The sequence below is a fragment of the Ursus arctos genome, unplaced genomic scaffold, assembly GCF_023065955.2.
Source record: "Ursus arctos isolate Adak ecotype North America unplaced genomic scaffold, UrsArc2.0 scaffold_10, whole genome shotgun sequence".
Lineage (NCBI taxonomy): Eukaryota > Metazoa > Chordata > Mammalia > Carnivora > Ursidae > Ursus > Ursus arctos.
The window spans coordinates 78,851,731-78,869,729 of NW_026622764.1; the positions used below are offsets into that span (position 1 = coordinate 78,851,731).

The following is a 17,999-nucleotide window of genomic DNA, read 5'->3' on the forward strand; positions in this document are numbered from 1 at the left end:
CTTTTACCCAAAGAAATCCAATCCATGAAGTCAAAGTGGAGGGTCTAAGATGGCCAAAGGTGGGCCCATGAGAAATGAGAGAAAATAGTAGTATGCAACATTCAGAATGAGAAAGAACAAATGATTACATAGGCAGAGGATGCTTTTTAAAGTTTCTTTTTCAATTTCCTCCCTATAACTCTTCATCTTTATCTTCTTCCTAAACATTATATTTGTTATATAAATTCCCTCACTGCTTCCACATGAATGCAAGTAGGACATTTCCTTAACCACATCGCCTTTGTTGCTTCACCATAGTCTGGACCCATCCATGAAATAGTCAGCATTGGCTTCTACCACCCTCATTTGGAGTCCCCTCCTTCTCCCATCCCTGTCACCTAGCATGTGCAACTCTTGTGACCACACCTCACTCTACCTCCCCCCCCACATGTCCTAAATGACATCCATTGAAAGGAAATATGTGAACATGCCACTTGTAGCCAAAAGACCTTTGGAAAGTCAATGTCCCCTCCCTTCTGTAACATCTCCCTCCATGCGGATAACTTTCTTTTTTTTTTTTTTAAAGATTTTATTTATTTATTCGACAGAGATAGAGACAGCCAGCGAGAGAGGGAACACAAGCAGGGGGAGTGGGAGAGGAAGAAGCAGGCTCACAGCAGAAGAGCCTGATGTGGGGCTCGATCCCAGATCTCCGGGATCATGCCCTGAGCCGAAGGCAGATGCTTAACCGCTGTGCCATCCAGGCGCCCCTCGGATAACTTTCTAAAGACACAAAATCTCAGCCCGAAAGGAACAGCTCAGAATGTTTCATCCTAAAGCAGCAGAATACAAATTCTTTTCAAGTGTATATGGGACATTCTCTAGAATAAATCACATACTAGGTCACAAATCAGGCCTCAACCAGTACAAAAAGATTGAGATCATACCATGCATATTTTCTGACCACAATGCTATGAAACCTGAAGTCAACCACAAGAAAACATTTGGAAAGACTACACATATGTGGAGGTTAAACACCCTACTCAGGAATGAATGGGTCAACCAGGAAATTAAAAGAATTTTTAAAAATACATGTAAACAAATGATAATGAAAACACAGCAGTCCAAAACCTTTGGGATGCAGCAAAAGGGGCCAAAAGAGAGAAGTGTATAGCAGTACAGTCCTGCCTCAGGAAGCAAGAAAAATCTCAAATGCACAACCTAAATTTACACCTAATAGAGCTAGAAAAAGAACCAAAAATGAAGTCTAAATCCAGTAGAGGAAGGGAAATAACAAAAATTAGAGCAGAAATAAATGTTATAGAAACAAACAAAAAACAGTAGACGCGATCACTGAAACTAAGAGCTGGTTCCTTGAAAGACTTAATAAAATTGATAAAACCCTAGGCAGATTTTTCAAAAAGAAAAGAGAAAACACCCAAATAAATAAAATTGTAAATGGGAGAAGAGCAATCACAACCAGTACCACAGAAATATAAACAATTTTAAGAGAATATTATGAAAAATTATATGCCAACACATTGGACAACCTGGAAGAAATGGAGAAATTCCTAGAAACATATAAACTACCAAAACTGAAAATGTAAGAAATAGAAAACTTGAACAGACTGATAACCAGTAAAGAAATTGAACCAATAGTCAAAAATCTCCCAACAAACAAAAGTCCAGGTCCAGATGGCTTCCCACGGGAATTCTACCAAACATTTAAAGAAGAGTTAATACCTATTCTTCTCAAACTGTTCCCAAAAAATAGAAATGTAAAGAAAACTTCCAAACTCGTTCTATAAGGCCAGCATTCCCTTGATTCCAAAACAGGACAAAGACCCCACTAAAAAAGAGAATTACAGGCCAATATATCCCTGATGAACACGGATACAAAAATCCTCAACAAAATACTAGCAAAATGAAATCTAACAGTACATGAAAAGAATCACTCACCACCATCAAGTGGGATCTATTCCTGGGCTTTAAGGGTGGTTCAGTATTCACAAATGAACCAGTATGATATAGCACATTAATAAAAGAAAGGATAAGAACTATGTGATCCTCTGAATAGATGCAGAAAAAGTGGGGATTTCAAGAAAGCAAGACAGGGATTTGAAGATGGAGAGGGTCCATGGGAATTTTTGAACGACACCACAGAAATACCTGTTCTACCTGGCTCCCAGAGTTTCTCTCACACCCAGATGCATTTAAGATTTGTCTGCATTGGGGTTTCTCTCTCCCTTCCTTTCCCATCAGACTCCCTGAGAACTCTCCCTTGGTGACATCAGTTTCCTCAAGCGGACCTCACAGCAGCTATGAGTACCCGACAGCAGCATTTGGGAGCTGAGACCATCTATTGCACTTGAGCTTTTCAGGTTTTGAAGACCCCTTCAGAATAGCCCCACCAAGGTAGTTGAGCCCTTTATCAACACATGGTTTCATCACTGTTACTATAGGGTAGAACTCTTTCAGTTTAGAAAAGAGCAAAGCAGTAGCTTCTACACAGAAGGCAGTTTTGTTTGGGGATAAATCAAAAACACATGCAAAACTTTCTTCCAATTCAACATAGATTTCGATGTGTAGCTTGTACCTAAGGGTATCTGAAATCAGGGAGTGCCGCATTCAAAGTGAACAGGGAGAGACATTTCGACCTTTCTCTCCTGACATTTTATCAAGTACAAGACAATAGTGGGTAAGGGCCAAGGCCAGTCTGGAGAATCTGTGATGGAATTCTACCATTTTGCAAGTCACTAACTGATCCGAGCTTATTCATTCAAAAAAGGAAGAGTAATCCAAACTCAGTTCATTGTAATAGTGTAAGGAGGTGTTAACTATCACGGACAGTGGCCACTAAAATCATATGCACAGTATGGAAGGGTTTGTTTTTCAACGTATTGAGAAATTATAGAGCCAGTGAAATAATCAAGCCTTGAAATAAGTGTTTTCATTTGCATTTCCCCCACACTCCTCACCATCAAGACTAACAATCACAGACTCAAAATTGAAAGGTACGTGAGTGGTCATTGCAGTACAACTGACTCAGCAGTTATCCATGTTCTTGTCTTCTCCTCACATTCTTAAATACCAGTATTTTTTTTTTTCATTTTCTTTTCTTTTTTTTTTTTTTATAATGATTTTTTATTATATTATGTTAGTCACCATACAGTACATCCCCGGTTTCCGATGTAAGGCTCGATGATTCATTAGTTGTGTATAACACCCAGTGCACCATGCAATACGTGCCCTCCTTACTACCCATCACCGGTCTATCCCATTCCCCCACCCCCCTCCCCTCTGAAGTCCTCAGTTTGTTTCTCATAGTCCATAGTCTCTCAGGTTTCATTCCCCCTTCTGATTACCCCCCCTTTCTTTATCCCTTTCTTCCCCTACCGATCATCCTAGTTCTTATGTTCCATAGATGAGAGAAATCATATGATAGTTGTCTCTCTCTGCTTGACTTATTTCACTTAGCATTATCTCCTCCAGTGCTGTCCATGTTGTAGCAAATGTTGAGAACTCGTTCTTTCTGATAGCTGAGTAATATTCCATTGTATATATGGACCACAACTTCTTAATCCAGTCATCTGTTGTAGGGCATCTCGGCTCCTTCCACGATTTAGCTATTGTGGACATTGCTGCTATGAACATTGGGGTGCATATGGTCCTTCTCTTCACTACGTCTATATCTTTGGGGTAAATACTCAGTAGTGCAATGGCTGGATCATAGGGTAGCTCAATTTTTAACTTTTCAAGGGACCTCCACACTGTTTTCCAGAGTGGCTGTACCAACTTGCATTCCCACCAACAATGTAGGAGGGATCCCCTTTCTCCACATCCTCTCCAACAATTGTTGTTTCTTGCCTTGTCTATTTTTGCCATTCTAACTGGCGTAAGGTGGTATCTCAGTGTGGTTTTGATTTGAATTTCCTTGATGGCTAATGATTTTGAACATTTTTTCATGTGTCTGTTAGCCATTTGTATGTCTTCATTGGAAAAGTGTCTGTTCATATCTTCTGCCCATTTTTTGATTTGTTTATTTGTTTCTCGTGTATTGAGTTTGAGAAGTTCTTTGTAGATCTTGGATACCAGTCCTTTATCTGTAGTGTCATTTGCAAATATCTTCTCCCATTCCGTGGGCTGCCTCTTAGTTTTTCTGACTGTTTCCTTGGCTGTGCAGAAACTTTTAATCTTGATGAAGTCCCATAAATTCATTTTATCTTTTGTTTCTCTTGCCTTTGGGGATGTGTCATGAAAAAGGTTGCTTTGGCCGATGTCGTAGAGGCTGCTGCCTATGTTCTCCTCTAGAATTTTGATGGATTCCTGTCTCACATCGAGGTCTTTCATCCATTTGGAGTTTATTTTTGTGTATGGTGTGAGATAGTGGTCAAGTTTCATTCTTTTGCATGTAGCTGTCCAATTTTCCCAGCACCATTTATTGAACAGACTGTCTTTTTCCCACCGGATGTTTTTTCCTGCTTTATCAAATATTAGTTGCCCAAAGAGCCGAGGGTCCATTTCTGGGCTCTCTATTCTGTTCCATTGGTCTATGTGTCTGTTTTTGTGCCAGTACCATGCTGTCTTTGTGATCACAGCTTTGTAGTACAGCTCGAAATCCGGCATTGTGATGCCCCCAGCTTTGTTTTTCCTTTTCAACAGTTCCTTGGAGATTCGGGGTCTTTTCTGGTTCCATACAAATTTAAGGACTATTTGTTCCAGTTCTTTGAAAAACGTTCTCGGTATTTTGATCAGGATAGCATTGAAAGTGTAGATTGCTCTGGGTAGCATGGACATTTTAACTATGTTAATTCTTCTGATCCATGAGCATGGAATATCTTTCCATCTTTTTATGTCTTCCTCAATGTCTTTTAAGAGTGATTTATAGTTTCTAGAATAAAGGTCCTTTACGTCTCTGGTTAAGTTAATTCCAAGGTAACGTATGGTTTTTGGTGCTATTGTAAATGGGATGGATTCCCTAATTTCTCTTTCTTCATTCTCGTTATTCGTGTATAGAAATGCAACTGATTTCTGAGAATTGATTTTGTATCCCGCCACGTTACTGAATTGCTCTATAACTTCTAATAGTTTGGGAGTGGCTTCTTTTGGGTTTTCCATATAGAGTGTCATGTCATCTGCGAAGAGAGACATTTTGACTTCTTCTTTGCCGATTTGAATACCTTTGATCCCTTTTTGTTGTCCGATTGCTGTTGCAAGGACTTCTAATACTATGTTGAATAATAGTGGCGAGAGTGGGCATCCTTGTCGTGTTCCTGATCTTAAGGGAAAGGCTTCCAGCTTTTCCCCATTGAGAATAATATTTGCAGTAGGCTTTTCATAGATGGCTTTTATGAGATTGGGAAATGTACCTTCTATTCCTACACTCTGAAGGGTTTTAATCAGGAGAGGATGCTGTATTTTGTCAAATGCTTTTTCTGCATGGATTGAGAGGATCATATGGTTCCTGAGTCTTTTCTTGTTGATATGATGTATCACGCTGATTGATTTGCGAATATTGAACCACGCTTGCATCCCAGGTATGAATCCCACTTGATCGTGGTGGATAATCCTTTTAATGAACTGTTGGATTCTATTAGCAAGTATCTTGTTGAGGATTTTGGCGTCCATATTCATTAGGGAAATCGGTCTGTAATTCTCCTTTTTGAGGGGGTCTTTGCCTGGTTTGGGGATCAAGGTAATATTGGCCTCATAGAATGAGTTTGGTAGCTTTCCTTCTGTTTCTATTTTTTGAAATAGCTTTAGGAGAATAGGTATTATTTCTTCTTTGAATGTTTGGTAGAATTCCCCAGGAAAACCGTCCGGGCCTGGAGTTTTGTTATTTGGAAGGTTGTTTATCACTGACTCAATATCTTCATAATTAATTGGCCTGTTTAAGAAATCAATTTCTTCCTGTTTCAATCTTGGTAGTTTATAGGTTTCCAGGAAGGATTCCATCTCTTCCAGATTGCTTAGTTTATTGGCATATAGCTGTTGATAAAAACTTCTAATAATCCTTCCAATTTCAATGGTGTTCGTCGTGACCTCTCCTTTTTCATTCATAATTTTAATAATCTGGGTCCTTTCTCTTTTCTTTTGGATAAGTCTTGCCAGTGGTCTGTCAATTTTATTGATTCTCTCAAAGAACCAGCTTCTAGTCCTGTTGATCTGCTCTACTGTACTTCTGGTTTCTGCTTGATTGATTTCAGCTCTAATTTTGGTCAACTGCTTCCTCGTGCGTGGATTAGGCCTGTCCCTCTGTTGCTGTTCCAGCTTCTTGAGGTGAGAATATAAAAACTGCATTTTAGATTTTTCTATTCTTTTGAGTGAGGCTTGGATGTCTATGTATTTCCCCCTTAGGACCGCCTTTGCAGTATCCCATAGGTTTTGGACTGTTGTATTTTCATTCTCATTGGTCTCCATAAATTGTTTAATTTGATTTTTGATTTCCTGGTTTATCGAGTCATTCCTGAGCAGGATGGTTCTTAGTCTCCAAGTGTTTGAGTTTCTTCCAAATTTTTCCTTGTGGTTGAGTTCCAATTTCAGAACGTTGTGGTCTGAGAATATGCAGGGGATAATTTCAGTCTTTTGGTATCGGCTGAGACCTGTTTTGTGTCCCAGAACATGGTCTGTTCTTGAAAATGTTCCATGGGCATTAGAATAGAATGAGTATTCTTTGGTTCTGGGGTGTAGTGTTCTATATATATCTAAGAGGTCCAACTCGTCGAGTATGGCATTCAAAGCCTTTGATTCTTTGCTTAGTGTTTGCCAGGGTGTTCTGTCTATTTCTGATAGTGGAGTGTTGAGGTCCCTCACTATTAATGTATTTTTATTTATATGTCTCTTTATTCTGGTTAAGAGTTGGCTTGTGTATCTTGCTGCTCCCCTGTTGGGGGCATATATATTTATAATTGTCATATCCACTTGTTGAATACTTCCTTTAATAATAATATAGTGCCCTTCTGCGTCTCTAACTATAGTCTGTAGTTTAAAATCCAATTTACCTGCTATGAGAATTGCTACCCCAGCTTTCTTTTGAGGTCCATTTGCATGAAAGATGGTACTCCATCCCCTTACTCTCAGTCTGAATGCATCTTTGGGTTCGAAATGAGTCTCTTGTAGACAGCAAATGGATGGGTCATTTCTTTTTATCCAATCTGCAACCTGTGGCGTTTATGGGATGGTTCAAACCATTTACATTAAGACTGATTACTGAGAGATATGATTTTAAGAATGCCATGTTGCCAGTAAAGTCTTTGTTTGTATTGGCTGTGACTTTCTGTTCTGTATCACTCTTGGGGCCTTTTTACTTCTATAGAACCCCCCGTAATATCTCCTGTAGGGCTGGTTTCGTGGTTACAAAATTGGTTAGTGACTGGCGATTCTGAAATGTCTTTATTTCTCCATCAATTCTGAATGACAGCCTTGCTGGATAAAGGATCCTTGGCTGCATGTTTTTCTCTGAAAGAGCTTTAAATATGCTCCCCCAACCCTTTCTCTCATTCCAGGTCTGTGTAGACAGGTCTGACGTAATTCTGATGCTTTTGCCTTGGTACGTGAGAAATTTCTTTGCCCTGGCCACTTTCAATACTGTATCCTTGCATCTAATATTTGCGAATTGCACTATGACGTGACGTGGCGTAAGTCTGTCATGGTTGAGCTTGGGAGGGGTCCTCTCTGCCTCTTGGACACGAATGTTTGTTTCCCTTGCTAGATTAGGGAAGTTTTCAGCTACAATTTGTTCAAATATCTCTTCTAGACCTCTGTTTTTCTCCACCCCCTCGGGGATGCTGATGATTCTAACATTGGATCGTTTCATTGAGTCAGTAATCTCCCATAACCTACATTCGTGGGCGTGGATTTTTTTAAGGCCATCTTCTATTTTCATTTTTTCCTCTATTAACCCATCCTCCAATTCACTAACCCGTTCCTCTGCTTCTGCGACCCTGGCCGTCAGAGCCTCTTGTTTTGCCTGCATTTGGCTCATAGAATTTTTAATTTCTGTCAGATTCGCTCTCATTTCTGTCCTTAGGGATTCTATATTCTCAGTAACCTTTTCGTTAATAGTTTTTTCAATTGTACTCATCATTTTGACCATCGTTACTCTGAATTCCATTTCTGATAATTTGGTTACATCCATATCCATTATTTCTGTGGCAGAGGCCACAGACTCACTGTCTTTTCTTTGCTGGGGGGGGCTTCTCCTTCTTGTCATTTTGATGAGGAGAGGTTGCGGGGTTTCCAGAGCCCAAATTATTGACTGGGTCCCAGGCCGTGCCCCTTGTTTTATAGGGATCTTAGGGATGTGGGCTTCTTCTTTAAAGATTTTATTTATTTATTTATGTGGCAGCCAACCAGCGAGAGAGGGAACAGAAGCAGGGGAGTGGGAGAGGAAGAAGCAGGCTCCCAGCGGAGGAGCCCGATGAGGGACTCCTTTCTGGAACGCCGGGATCACGCCCTAAGCCGAAGACAGGCACTCAATGACTGCGCCACCCAGGCGCCCGGGTTGTGGGCTTCTTGATTTTTCAGCCTGCCTCTTGGGGGAGGGGCCTGCCGCACCGATACTCAGGCAACCCTGTTTGGGTAGAGTCTCCGTGTCCCATGCGAGGGGGGATGGCGATGGGCACTCCCTGAGCCGGTATTTCCAGGCTTTTGTTCCCTGGCGGCTTTCCCTGGCAGTTTGGTGTGCCTCTTCTGAGAGTCAGAGCAGCAGCGGCCGAATTTCAGCCTCTGTCACAGAACAGAAGGATTGCGGCCCGTTCTCTACTAATGTTCTGGCCACTTTAACTCTGTTACTGTTGGTGCTGCTCAACCCTGCAGCATCCCGGGATGTGCGCCCCACACCCGGCGTCCCCGCCCTCACTTCCAGGGCCAGCGCGTCTCTGTCCTTTGTGTTTCTAACGCCGCCAGCCGCCAGCCGCCCCGCGCGCGCTCCGGAAGCTCCCGGTCTCAGTCTGAATCTAGTGAGTGCACCAGGATTCCGGTGTTCCATGAGATGCCTGGTGGCGCGCGCTCCCGGCTCACGGTCTCAGTCTGCTGTTTTGCGGTGCCGTCCACAAGCCCCGCCCGCTCTCCCGTGCAAGTGGCTACCGCTTCCTGGCGCCCGAACGCGGCGGCTCCCTCCCCCTTCCGTTTCTCTTCCGATATCTGTGCACAGTTTCATGGCTCCCCGCTTCATACCTCAATACTCAGCGCTGGAGATGTTCATTTGTAGAGATCCAGATGCGTCTTCCTGCGTCTCAGGCTGGTTCCGTGGTTGTTTAGGCTCGTCTGGTACCTATCCAGCTCGACTCGGAGGACTGGCTGAAAACGGTGTCTCCTACTCCTCCGCCATCTTAACTCCTCCTCAAATACCAGTATTTTTGATCACACACTCAGAAGATGCCTAGATTCATTCCAAAATGTGCTTATGGGAGGAGATGAGACCAATAAATATCTTACCATGATATTACACAGAGTCATCTTCTAGAATTAGCCGAAATAAACTTACAATTTAAGAAAAGATTAAGCTAGGACACATTTTGATGTCAGTATGGACAAAACTGAAGGAATGCTTGTAGAAATAGGAGGAGTGGGACAAATGGAGAATTTAGAGCCTAAGCACAATTCTGCCTGCCTACAGTCCATTCTTTCTGTTTTGTTTTATTTCATAGCCATTCTTCTCCTTTTTTTTTTTTTGGATATAATTGACATTGTCTTAGGGATCCATCCATTCTTATGGCAAAAGTGTATATTAAGCTTTAAACTTCCAAAAGTGCAGAATAGACATTATCTAATGTTAAATTATTATTCAAAAATAATTTCCGTTTATAAAATTCATTGTGTGGCCAGGTGTATTTTGGGGTAAATGGCTATAAATACAGATTACCCATCTGCTGCTGTCTTTGAAAAATGCAGTACTTCTTATTCTCATTTTATTTCTCCTTTGCTCTCATGCTGTCATTAGCTTCAAAGTGAGGACCATAGACAGTAAAGATATGCAGGGGATCCCGAAGTTGATGTAAATCAGGCCCACTGTGGACTGATTTTGGATGCAGCTGTTACTCAATTTTACAACACACGTTCACTGTACATTTGTGTTTTTCTAAATTACAAAAGTCAGTAATTTAACAGAGTCCTGTAAGACAGTTCAAAATAACTTCTCCTCTGGGGCGCCTGGGTGGCACAGCGTTTAGGCACCTGCCTTCGGCTCAGGGCGTGATCCTGGCGTTCCGGGATCGAGCCCCACATCAGGCTCCTCCGCTATGAGCCTGCTTCTTCCTCTCCCACTCCTCCTGCTTGTGTTCCCTCTCTCGCTGGCTGTCTCTATCTCTGTCAAATAAATAAATAAAATCTTTAAAAAAAAATAACTTCTCCTCTTTCAACCATTTGAATATTTTACCGGAGTACCTTTGATGCCAGTGAAATTATTCTCACTTTTGAAAGTAATTAACGCTTTGTGCAAAGAAGTAAAATAGGAGTGCTGTTGAAGTCGATTAGTATAAGAAAAGTTTATTTTATTCTTTGTTTGTAATTTTTTTCCTATAAAATATTAGTTTACGATTTCTAAAAGGTGTCTATACTCTGAAGATGAAATAATTACTGTATAATCTTTACAAAGATGTTAGTTTTCCGAAACTATCAAATATAAAATATTCAGATGTGAAAAAATGGTACATGTCGTATATGTGATAAGTTTTATCATCGTAGGTTTAAAAATTATTCTTGAGGCTTGTCATCTCAGACATGTAAGGCATGAAATTGTTAACCACAGAGATAAGATTTTTGGCATACAAACGCAAGCTCTATCTTGAAATTAGCTCTTTTTCTTTATATGTTTATGGCAAAATATGTGATGAAAGTATAAAGTTTAAAATTTGAAGCCCTTCCAAAGGGTAGTGATTAAAATCACATTGAAATGACTACATGAAAAGGTACTCATTCTTCACATATTGTAGGAGTTACTTGTGTTAAAAATAATTCAGCTGAGTAAATTTTAAAGATCTATTGGCTTTATTGAATGATTTGTGATTCTGGCAGCATCCCATCTAGCAGTTAGAAAAGAACTCTGAAGAGCTGTATAAGATAACAAAAAGTGGATTGGTTGTGGCAAGGTCACGTTCCTGTAGGGCACTCAGGGTTCTATCAGGCAGATTACCTCACTAGTGCTGATTAGGTAGCTCCTAATTGCCTGGTTTGATCATCCATTTCTGGGAGAGCTCAAACCATAAATTAAATTAAGTCTTGGTTTGGTGACTGTGGGGCTTAGCATAAGTGACTCCGTTGTGGGCCTGTTCTTTTGTTTTTTATATCTTGTGAGATACTGTATCCTCAAATGTTCCTGTTTTGGGTTATGTTTATTATGCTCTCTCTCTCTGTGTCAAATAATTAGCATTGTTTTTATTAACCGAAGATATCGTATTAAAATTTTACATCTAGATCCACTCTGAGTAGTTTGCAAAACCATTAGGAATTGGTTAGTAAACTAATGAAAGCTCATTTCTTGAGATCTCTAATAAAAAACTTCTCTTAACCCATTGTAGGACAAACTGCCTCCAAAGATTTTATTGAATATTTATACATTTTTATTTTAATTTCTATACAGGGGTTAATGAAGGACTTACTTGGAATCCTCTTCAATTTCTTTTCTTTTTCTTTTTCTCTTTTTTCAACCTTTTCATTCTCTTTCCCTACCATCCTCAAATTTTTAGCCTCTGGCAAGAAAAATATGAATCCAGAGGCAAGCTTTTTGACCACTAATTTCAAAAGCTATCTAGTAAGAAAAGGGGTTCTACTGAAAGCTAAAAGTGAAACCAAATTAAAGTACAAAAACTGACATTGAAATCAATAATGCAAAAAGTAAGAACTTCACTGAATTTCACTTTCACTAAATATCTTTCATGTGTCTTTAGAATGGTGACCTTGAAAACAGTTACACGTTTTTGCTTTTATTCCCAAGGGCTACTTGCCAACCATATTATGCTTTCCAAGTTGGATCTCATTTTGTGGTTGTCCTTTAATCACTGAAGGTCCCTTTTTATCATTTCTGTACTAATTGGTGTTAAAACACTTGACAATTTATTGTGATTTAAGTTTCATTAGCTTGCATCTCTTTCCCCGTTCAATGATTAATAGAGATGTTAAATATATTACAACCTAATAACAATGCCCTCTCTACCCTGCCTGTATCTCTCCTCAACTAGTTAGCAATATGTTTTCTTGATGGAAGCAAAATATGGTTTCAGTCCAGTGTCCTGTGAAGAATTGGGCTGCTGAACTTTGATAACGTGAAGATTCATGGTCCCAGTCAGCCTATGATATTATATAAGTTGAGAGTTGTTATTTTAATTAATGGATAAAAATTTATGTCAGTATTTGTATGAAATCAAATAATAGCCTTTTAGATATGAAACTTACTTCTAAAAAAATTTTCACACACACACACATGCATGCACACGCACACAGTCCTTAGGATACAGATATTTTAAAAACTAATTTACAAATTCCAATTTACACTTTTCAATTTCTTGAAGACATCTTAAAGTGGATTTAATCCCAAAGGTGGGCTTCAATTAACCTCATCTCAGAATGATTCTTGCACCATTTTTAAAAACAACTTTATTGAGATGAAATTCATGTATCACAAAATTCACCCTTTTAAAATAAAAAGTGGTTTTTCATATATGCAGTGGTGCAACCATCAGCTGCTACCTTAACTGTAAGGCATGTATTGTCATATGTTGTTATTACAACTTTTTATTATATTACTTGACCATGTTATTTATTATAGCTTATATATTTACTTCCTGTTTATTTATACAGACATTATTTTCTTTTTTTTTTTTTAAGATTTTATTTATTTATTTGACAGAGATAGAGACAGGCAGTGAGAGAGGGAACACAAGCAGGGGGAGAGGGAGAGGAAGAAGCAGGCTCACAGGGAGGAGCCCGATGTGGGGCTCGATCCAATAACGTGGGGATCACGCCCTGAGCCAAAGGCAGACGCCCAACTGCTGTGCCACCCAGGCACCCCTAGACATTATTTTCTTGACATGATTCCAAGTTCATTATTGGCCCAACAGATATGCTTTTTTTAAAATAATTTTTATTTTGTTCAACAGATATGCTTTTAACACAATATTTAATTGGATGTTTTGAGTATAGCAACAAGGTAAAATGAATATGCGTCAGATGACATTAGGCTGATTTTATAAAGGAAATACCCCAAAAGCCTTTATGCAACTCATTGTCTCACGTCCAGATGCTGTCCTTAGACCCTGGCAGGTGGGGTCTTTATCTAGGTCTCTATGCCTCAGAGATTGCACTGGTTTGAATAGCTTCCCCTGACACCAAAAAACAATTTGTCTGCCCAGAACCTCAGTATATAATCTTATTTGTAAAGAGGGTCTTTGCTAATGTAATGAAGTTGAGATGAGGTCATACCGAAATAGGGTGTGCCCCTAAATCCAGTGTATATGGCAGTCTTATAACAAGATACAGATTTGGACACAGAGACAAAAGGCCATGTGAAGACATAGGCAGAGATTGGTGTGAAGTGTCTACCAGACAAGGAACATCAAGGATTGCCAGCAACCACCGAAAGCTAAAAGAGGCCATAATTCCACTCTAGAGCCGTCAGAGGAAGGATGGCCCTGCCGACACCTTGATTTCAGGTTTCTAGATTGTAGAACTGATAGAATAGTTTTTCTGACATTTTAAGCCACACATTCTGTGGTACTTTATTTATAGCAGCCCCAGGGAACAATACAGGATCTCCACACTTGGGATATCTTCCTCAAAAATGTTTAAGTTCCCCTCTGGTGTCCAGGTACGGTATCCATGGGAAGCAAGATGACTGAAGCAGCATCACGTATAAATGATAAAACTAGGATGAAATACATGGTATTAGGAAAATTTAGAGGTAAGAAGATATATGTTGTTTCTAAATGGACATTCCAAAGACTCAGAAGATTCTGTAAAATAACAGTATTGCTACCTTTTTCTTTGGATGGAAGATATGAAATTAACCAGGAATGGTGCATTTGGCAAAAAAGGACATGAAAAGGTAATGAATGTCTGGGTCAGAGGATCTGAAGAGGAAAAGATGGTGCCTTAATATTGCATTTGGTATTCACATTCTGTGATTGGACAATTAACAAAATGTAAGGGTTTTTTTTCTGTACTCATTATTCTCCATCTTCATTGATGAATGATAATATATCACATGGGCCCATGGCATAGATTTTTTTTTTTGAAGAGATTTTATTTATTTGAGAGAGAGAGGGGATGCACAGGTCGGGGAGGGGACAGAGGGAGAGGGACAAGCAGACACCCCACTGAGTGGGGAGCCCATCATGGGGCTCAATCCCAGGACCCTGAGATCATGACCTGAGCTAAAGTCAGATGCTTAACCGACTGAGGCACTCAGGTGCCAAGATTTTAATAATATATTTATAGTCGATGGTATTATAGACAAAATCACAACAGAAACCATTGACTCAAGGACCACAGAGCCCAGGGATGGTCCAGCCGCACCCATACTAAATATTAGAAACTAAGGGGAAAGAGCATTTGTAAAGAGGATTGTCTGTTCATTAATACTTGCCTATCCAACCTTCCAACAAAAGCAAGGGGAATGGGTAGGATGCTCTTGTCTCCAAGATAAGAGGTTGGGTTTCCGTGGGATAAATAGAAGAGCTTAATATATATCCTTTGGATTTTGGGGGGCATACTCGTATCTGACATATGGCTGAGGAGCCTGAAGGCAAGAGCCTGTTTCCTCAGGCAGCAGGAAAGATACACAGATAGAAGGGGGGAGGGGCACAAGACTTTGTTGTGAAGTAACTGAACTTCCGCTGAATGTAAGGTAAAGTTTGCCTTAGAGGTTCCTACGGTCCAAAGACAACCTCCGGGAGAGAGGAAGGCACTACGTGGGAATCACTTAGGTTGAGCTTGACTGGTGATCATCTGATCCTGAGAGACAATCACCAACAAATAGATATAAAAACCACATACAACCTGTTCTAGGGTAGTAACAGCGAAAAGACCAACAGTATTGTTAAGTTCTCTGAAGACCTTAGGGGAGACAGATTTACGTTTTGGTCAGGCCCTGAGATCACAAATTAGAATTAAAAATAGCAGTCAATAAAGAACTTTCTTGTATCCCTACCTCTGGTCCCTCTCCAGGCTTTCACCAGGAATGTGAAAATGGCATTTTGTAGTGAAGGGGAAATAAGCATGGAAAAAGAAGATCAACAACCTCTTCACATATTTAACCACAACTTGGTTAGGAAGGAAAAAAAGCATTTTCATACTGTTCATTGTCTGCTGAGTTGAGACTGTTTGCAACTTAAAATGAGAGTTAAAAAATGGTGGCGGCGACTTGCTGGAGGCAGCGCCCACATGCAAGAGGCAGCACCTGCACGCTGGAGTCGGCCTCCGCAGCAGTGAAGGGAGCAGGGGCATGCAGGGAGTGCGCCCCTGCTGGAGGCGGGTCCGGGTCCCCCCCCCCCGACTGGAGACAGCAGGGGCGTCCACGGAGGCAGTACCCCTGCTGCAGGCACCAGCGGCAGTGCCCACTGGGCTGGAGGCCTACAGCGACCACTGAGGCAATGCTGTGGCGGCGCCAGACCATGGAAGCAGCGCCCTTGCCGGAGCTGCAGGCAGCGGCGCTCCTACTGGAGGCGACACCTGCATCAGCGTCCTTCCTGGGGCCGGCGCCCGCTGCAGTGCAGGAGGCACCCTTCACTCTGGAGGCGGCAGGGGCGACCACAAGATGCAGCGTCCCTGCCAGAGGTGCCCGCTGCAGCGCCCCAGCTGGAAGCTCCGGGGCACCGCTCTTTCTGGAGGCGACACCCCTGGCACAGGAGGCAGCAAGGGCGACTATGGAGGCCCCGCAGGCTGGGGGCGGGGCCCCGCAGGCTGGGGGCGGGGCCCCGCAGGCTGGGGGCGGGGCCCCGCAGGCTGGACACTTCTCTTCACTTCGGTGCTGCGTGGACTCCGGTATGGACGTCGATACCAGCGCTGGAGTCTTCGGCAGCGTTGATGGAGTCATCGGCAGCGGCGCTGGAGGTGTCCTGGACTTTGACGGAGTCAGCGAGAGCGGCGGCGTCCCTGGAGGCAGCACAGGCGGTGTTACTGGAGGGGCATCGACTGAAGAGGTCTCGGTGTTGGAGGCAGCCCCAGCTTCGGCGGCGCCGGAGGCGGCGCCTCCCTTTGACGTCAGTGGTGCGCCGCCTCCGGCGTTGAAGGTGGCATCGCTGGAGGCATCGCTGGAGGCGGCATCAACGGATTCGGCCTCGGTGCTGGAGGTGGCTGCAGCGGCTGTGGAGGCAGCGGCAACGAGGGCGACGGTGAGTTCCCAATTGGCATGGGCTGCCATGCAAGGGGCGGTGAGGGTGGTGAAGGCAGCTGCGGGGAGTTCCGTGGTCGTGCTGTGGCGCGGGTGTTGATTTACGTGGTGTTGACGGTGGTGGCGCGTCAGTGAGGTCAGGGGCCCTTGTGGCAGCGACACCTGCATTGTAGGTGTGCAGTGACGTCCAGGGCCATGGAGTCGTGGGTTCCCTGGCGGGGAAGAGGATGGCATGGTTGGTTAGGGCTCTGAGTTCCAGGCGGCGGTGAGGGCGAGGATTGTGAGTTGTCACAGGGTGGCGAGGGCAGCAGCAGTCTGGTCCTAGGCAGAGATGGAAGAGGGCGTGGGCGGTATGTTCAGTGGTGGCCACAGCAGGAAAGGCTGTTGCTTGGGTGGTGGGGAGATGGGTTGGGTTGGAAGGGGCTCTTCATGGATCTATTTCTCCACGGACATGGTCTTGTAGGTTATTCTTCTCTCTTGGCTCCTCTAAGTTATGTTAGGTATATACAGTCTTGTATTATAATTTGTTTTGTAGATGTTTTATATATTGTATACTTCAATATGATGCTTTATATGTTAAATTAATTACATATGATTAATGTTGCAGTGAAGATGCAGGTATAAATATGTTTTCAAATAGGTATTTTCATTTTGTTCCAGTAAAAGCTAAGAAGAGAAGTTACTGGATTGTAGGATAGTTCTCTTTTTAATTTTTCTTTCGTTTGCGGAGGATGCATACTGTTTTCCACAGCGTGTGCACCTACTTATGTACCCACCAACAGTGCACCAGGGATCCCTTTCCTTCACATCTTAGCTAACGTTTGTTATTTCTGTCTTTTTGATACTGAGCCTTCTAAGCAGCGTGAGGCGATACCTCAGTGTTGTTTCGACTTGCATTTCCCTGATGATTATTGATGTGGAGCATCTTTTCACGGAACTGTTGATGTCTCTGTGTCTTCTCTGCATAATGTCCGTTTGGAAAATCCTCCCACTTTGTTTGTTTTTTGTTGTTGTGATTGAGTTGTAGGAATTCAGTCTATATATTGGAAAGTCACCTTTTATCAGATTTATGAGTAGCAAGTCTTTTCTCCCAGCCAGTAGGTTGCCTCTTTATTTAGTTGGTGATTTTCATGGTTGGGCAGGAGCTTTTTAGTTTCTTGTAGCTTCGCTTATTTACTTTTGCTTTTATTGCCTTGGCTTTTGGAACATGATCCAAAAAAAAAAAAAAGAAAATCGCTCCTGGGAGCTACATTGGGCAGCTTTGTCCCTATGTTTCCTGCGAAGAGTTGTAAGGTTTCAGGTCTTATATTCAAATCTTGAATTCATTTTGAGTTAATGTTTGTGTCAAGTGTAAGGTAGTGGTACGGATTCATTGTTTTGCATGGGTCTATTCAGTTTTTCCAGCACTGCTTAGTAAAGGGACTGTCCTTTCCCCCTTGTATATTCTTGGCTCCTTGGTACTGGACCGTAGATGTGTGGGTTTACTTCTGGGCTCTGTCATCTGTTCTGGTGATCTGTGTGTCTGCTTTGATGCCAATATGCCAGCAATCAGTAGAGCTTTGTAATAGAGTTTGAAACGAGGGAGCACAGATTTTTATGCATTTTGTACTGTGCCACTTTACTGAATTTGTTCAATAGGTTTTTTTTGTGGTTGTGTTTAGGGTTTTCTATGTATAATATCATGTCTTCTGAA

At 42.0% G+C, this 17,999-nt stretch overlaps 1 protein-coding gene across 2 annotated transcripts in view; it reads left to right on the forward strand.

Moving 5' to 3' along the window:
* LOC123000566 (uncharacterized) overlaps nt 1-17,999 on the forward strand; it is a 127,222-nt gene that overhangs the window by 11,248 nt on the left and 97,975 nt on the right. The window contains exon 3 of one of the 2 annotated variants that reach the window (XM_057309947.1): nt 15,142-16,307. The exons of the other annotated variant lie outside the window; for it this stretch is intronic. The gene's annotated coding sequence lies outside the window, so the exon portion shown is untranslated. The remainder of the gene's footprint in view (nt 1-15,141; nt 16,308-17,999) is intronic. 2 annotated transcript variants of the gene reach the window in all.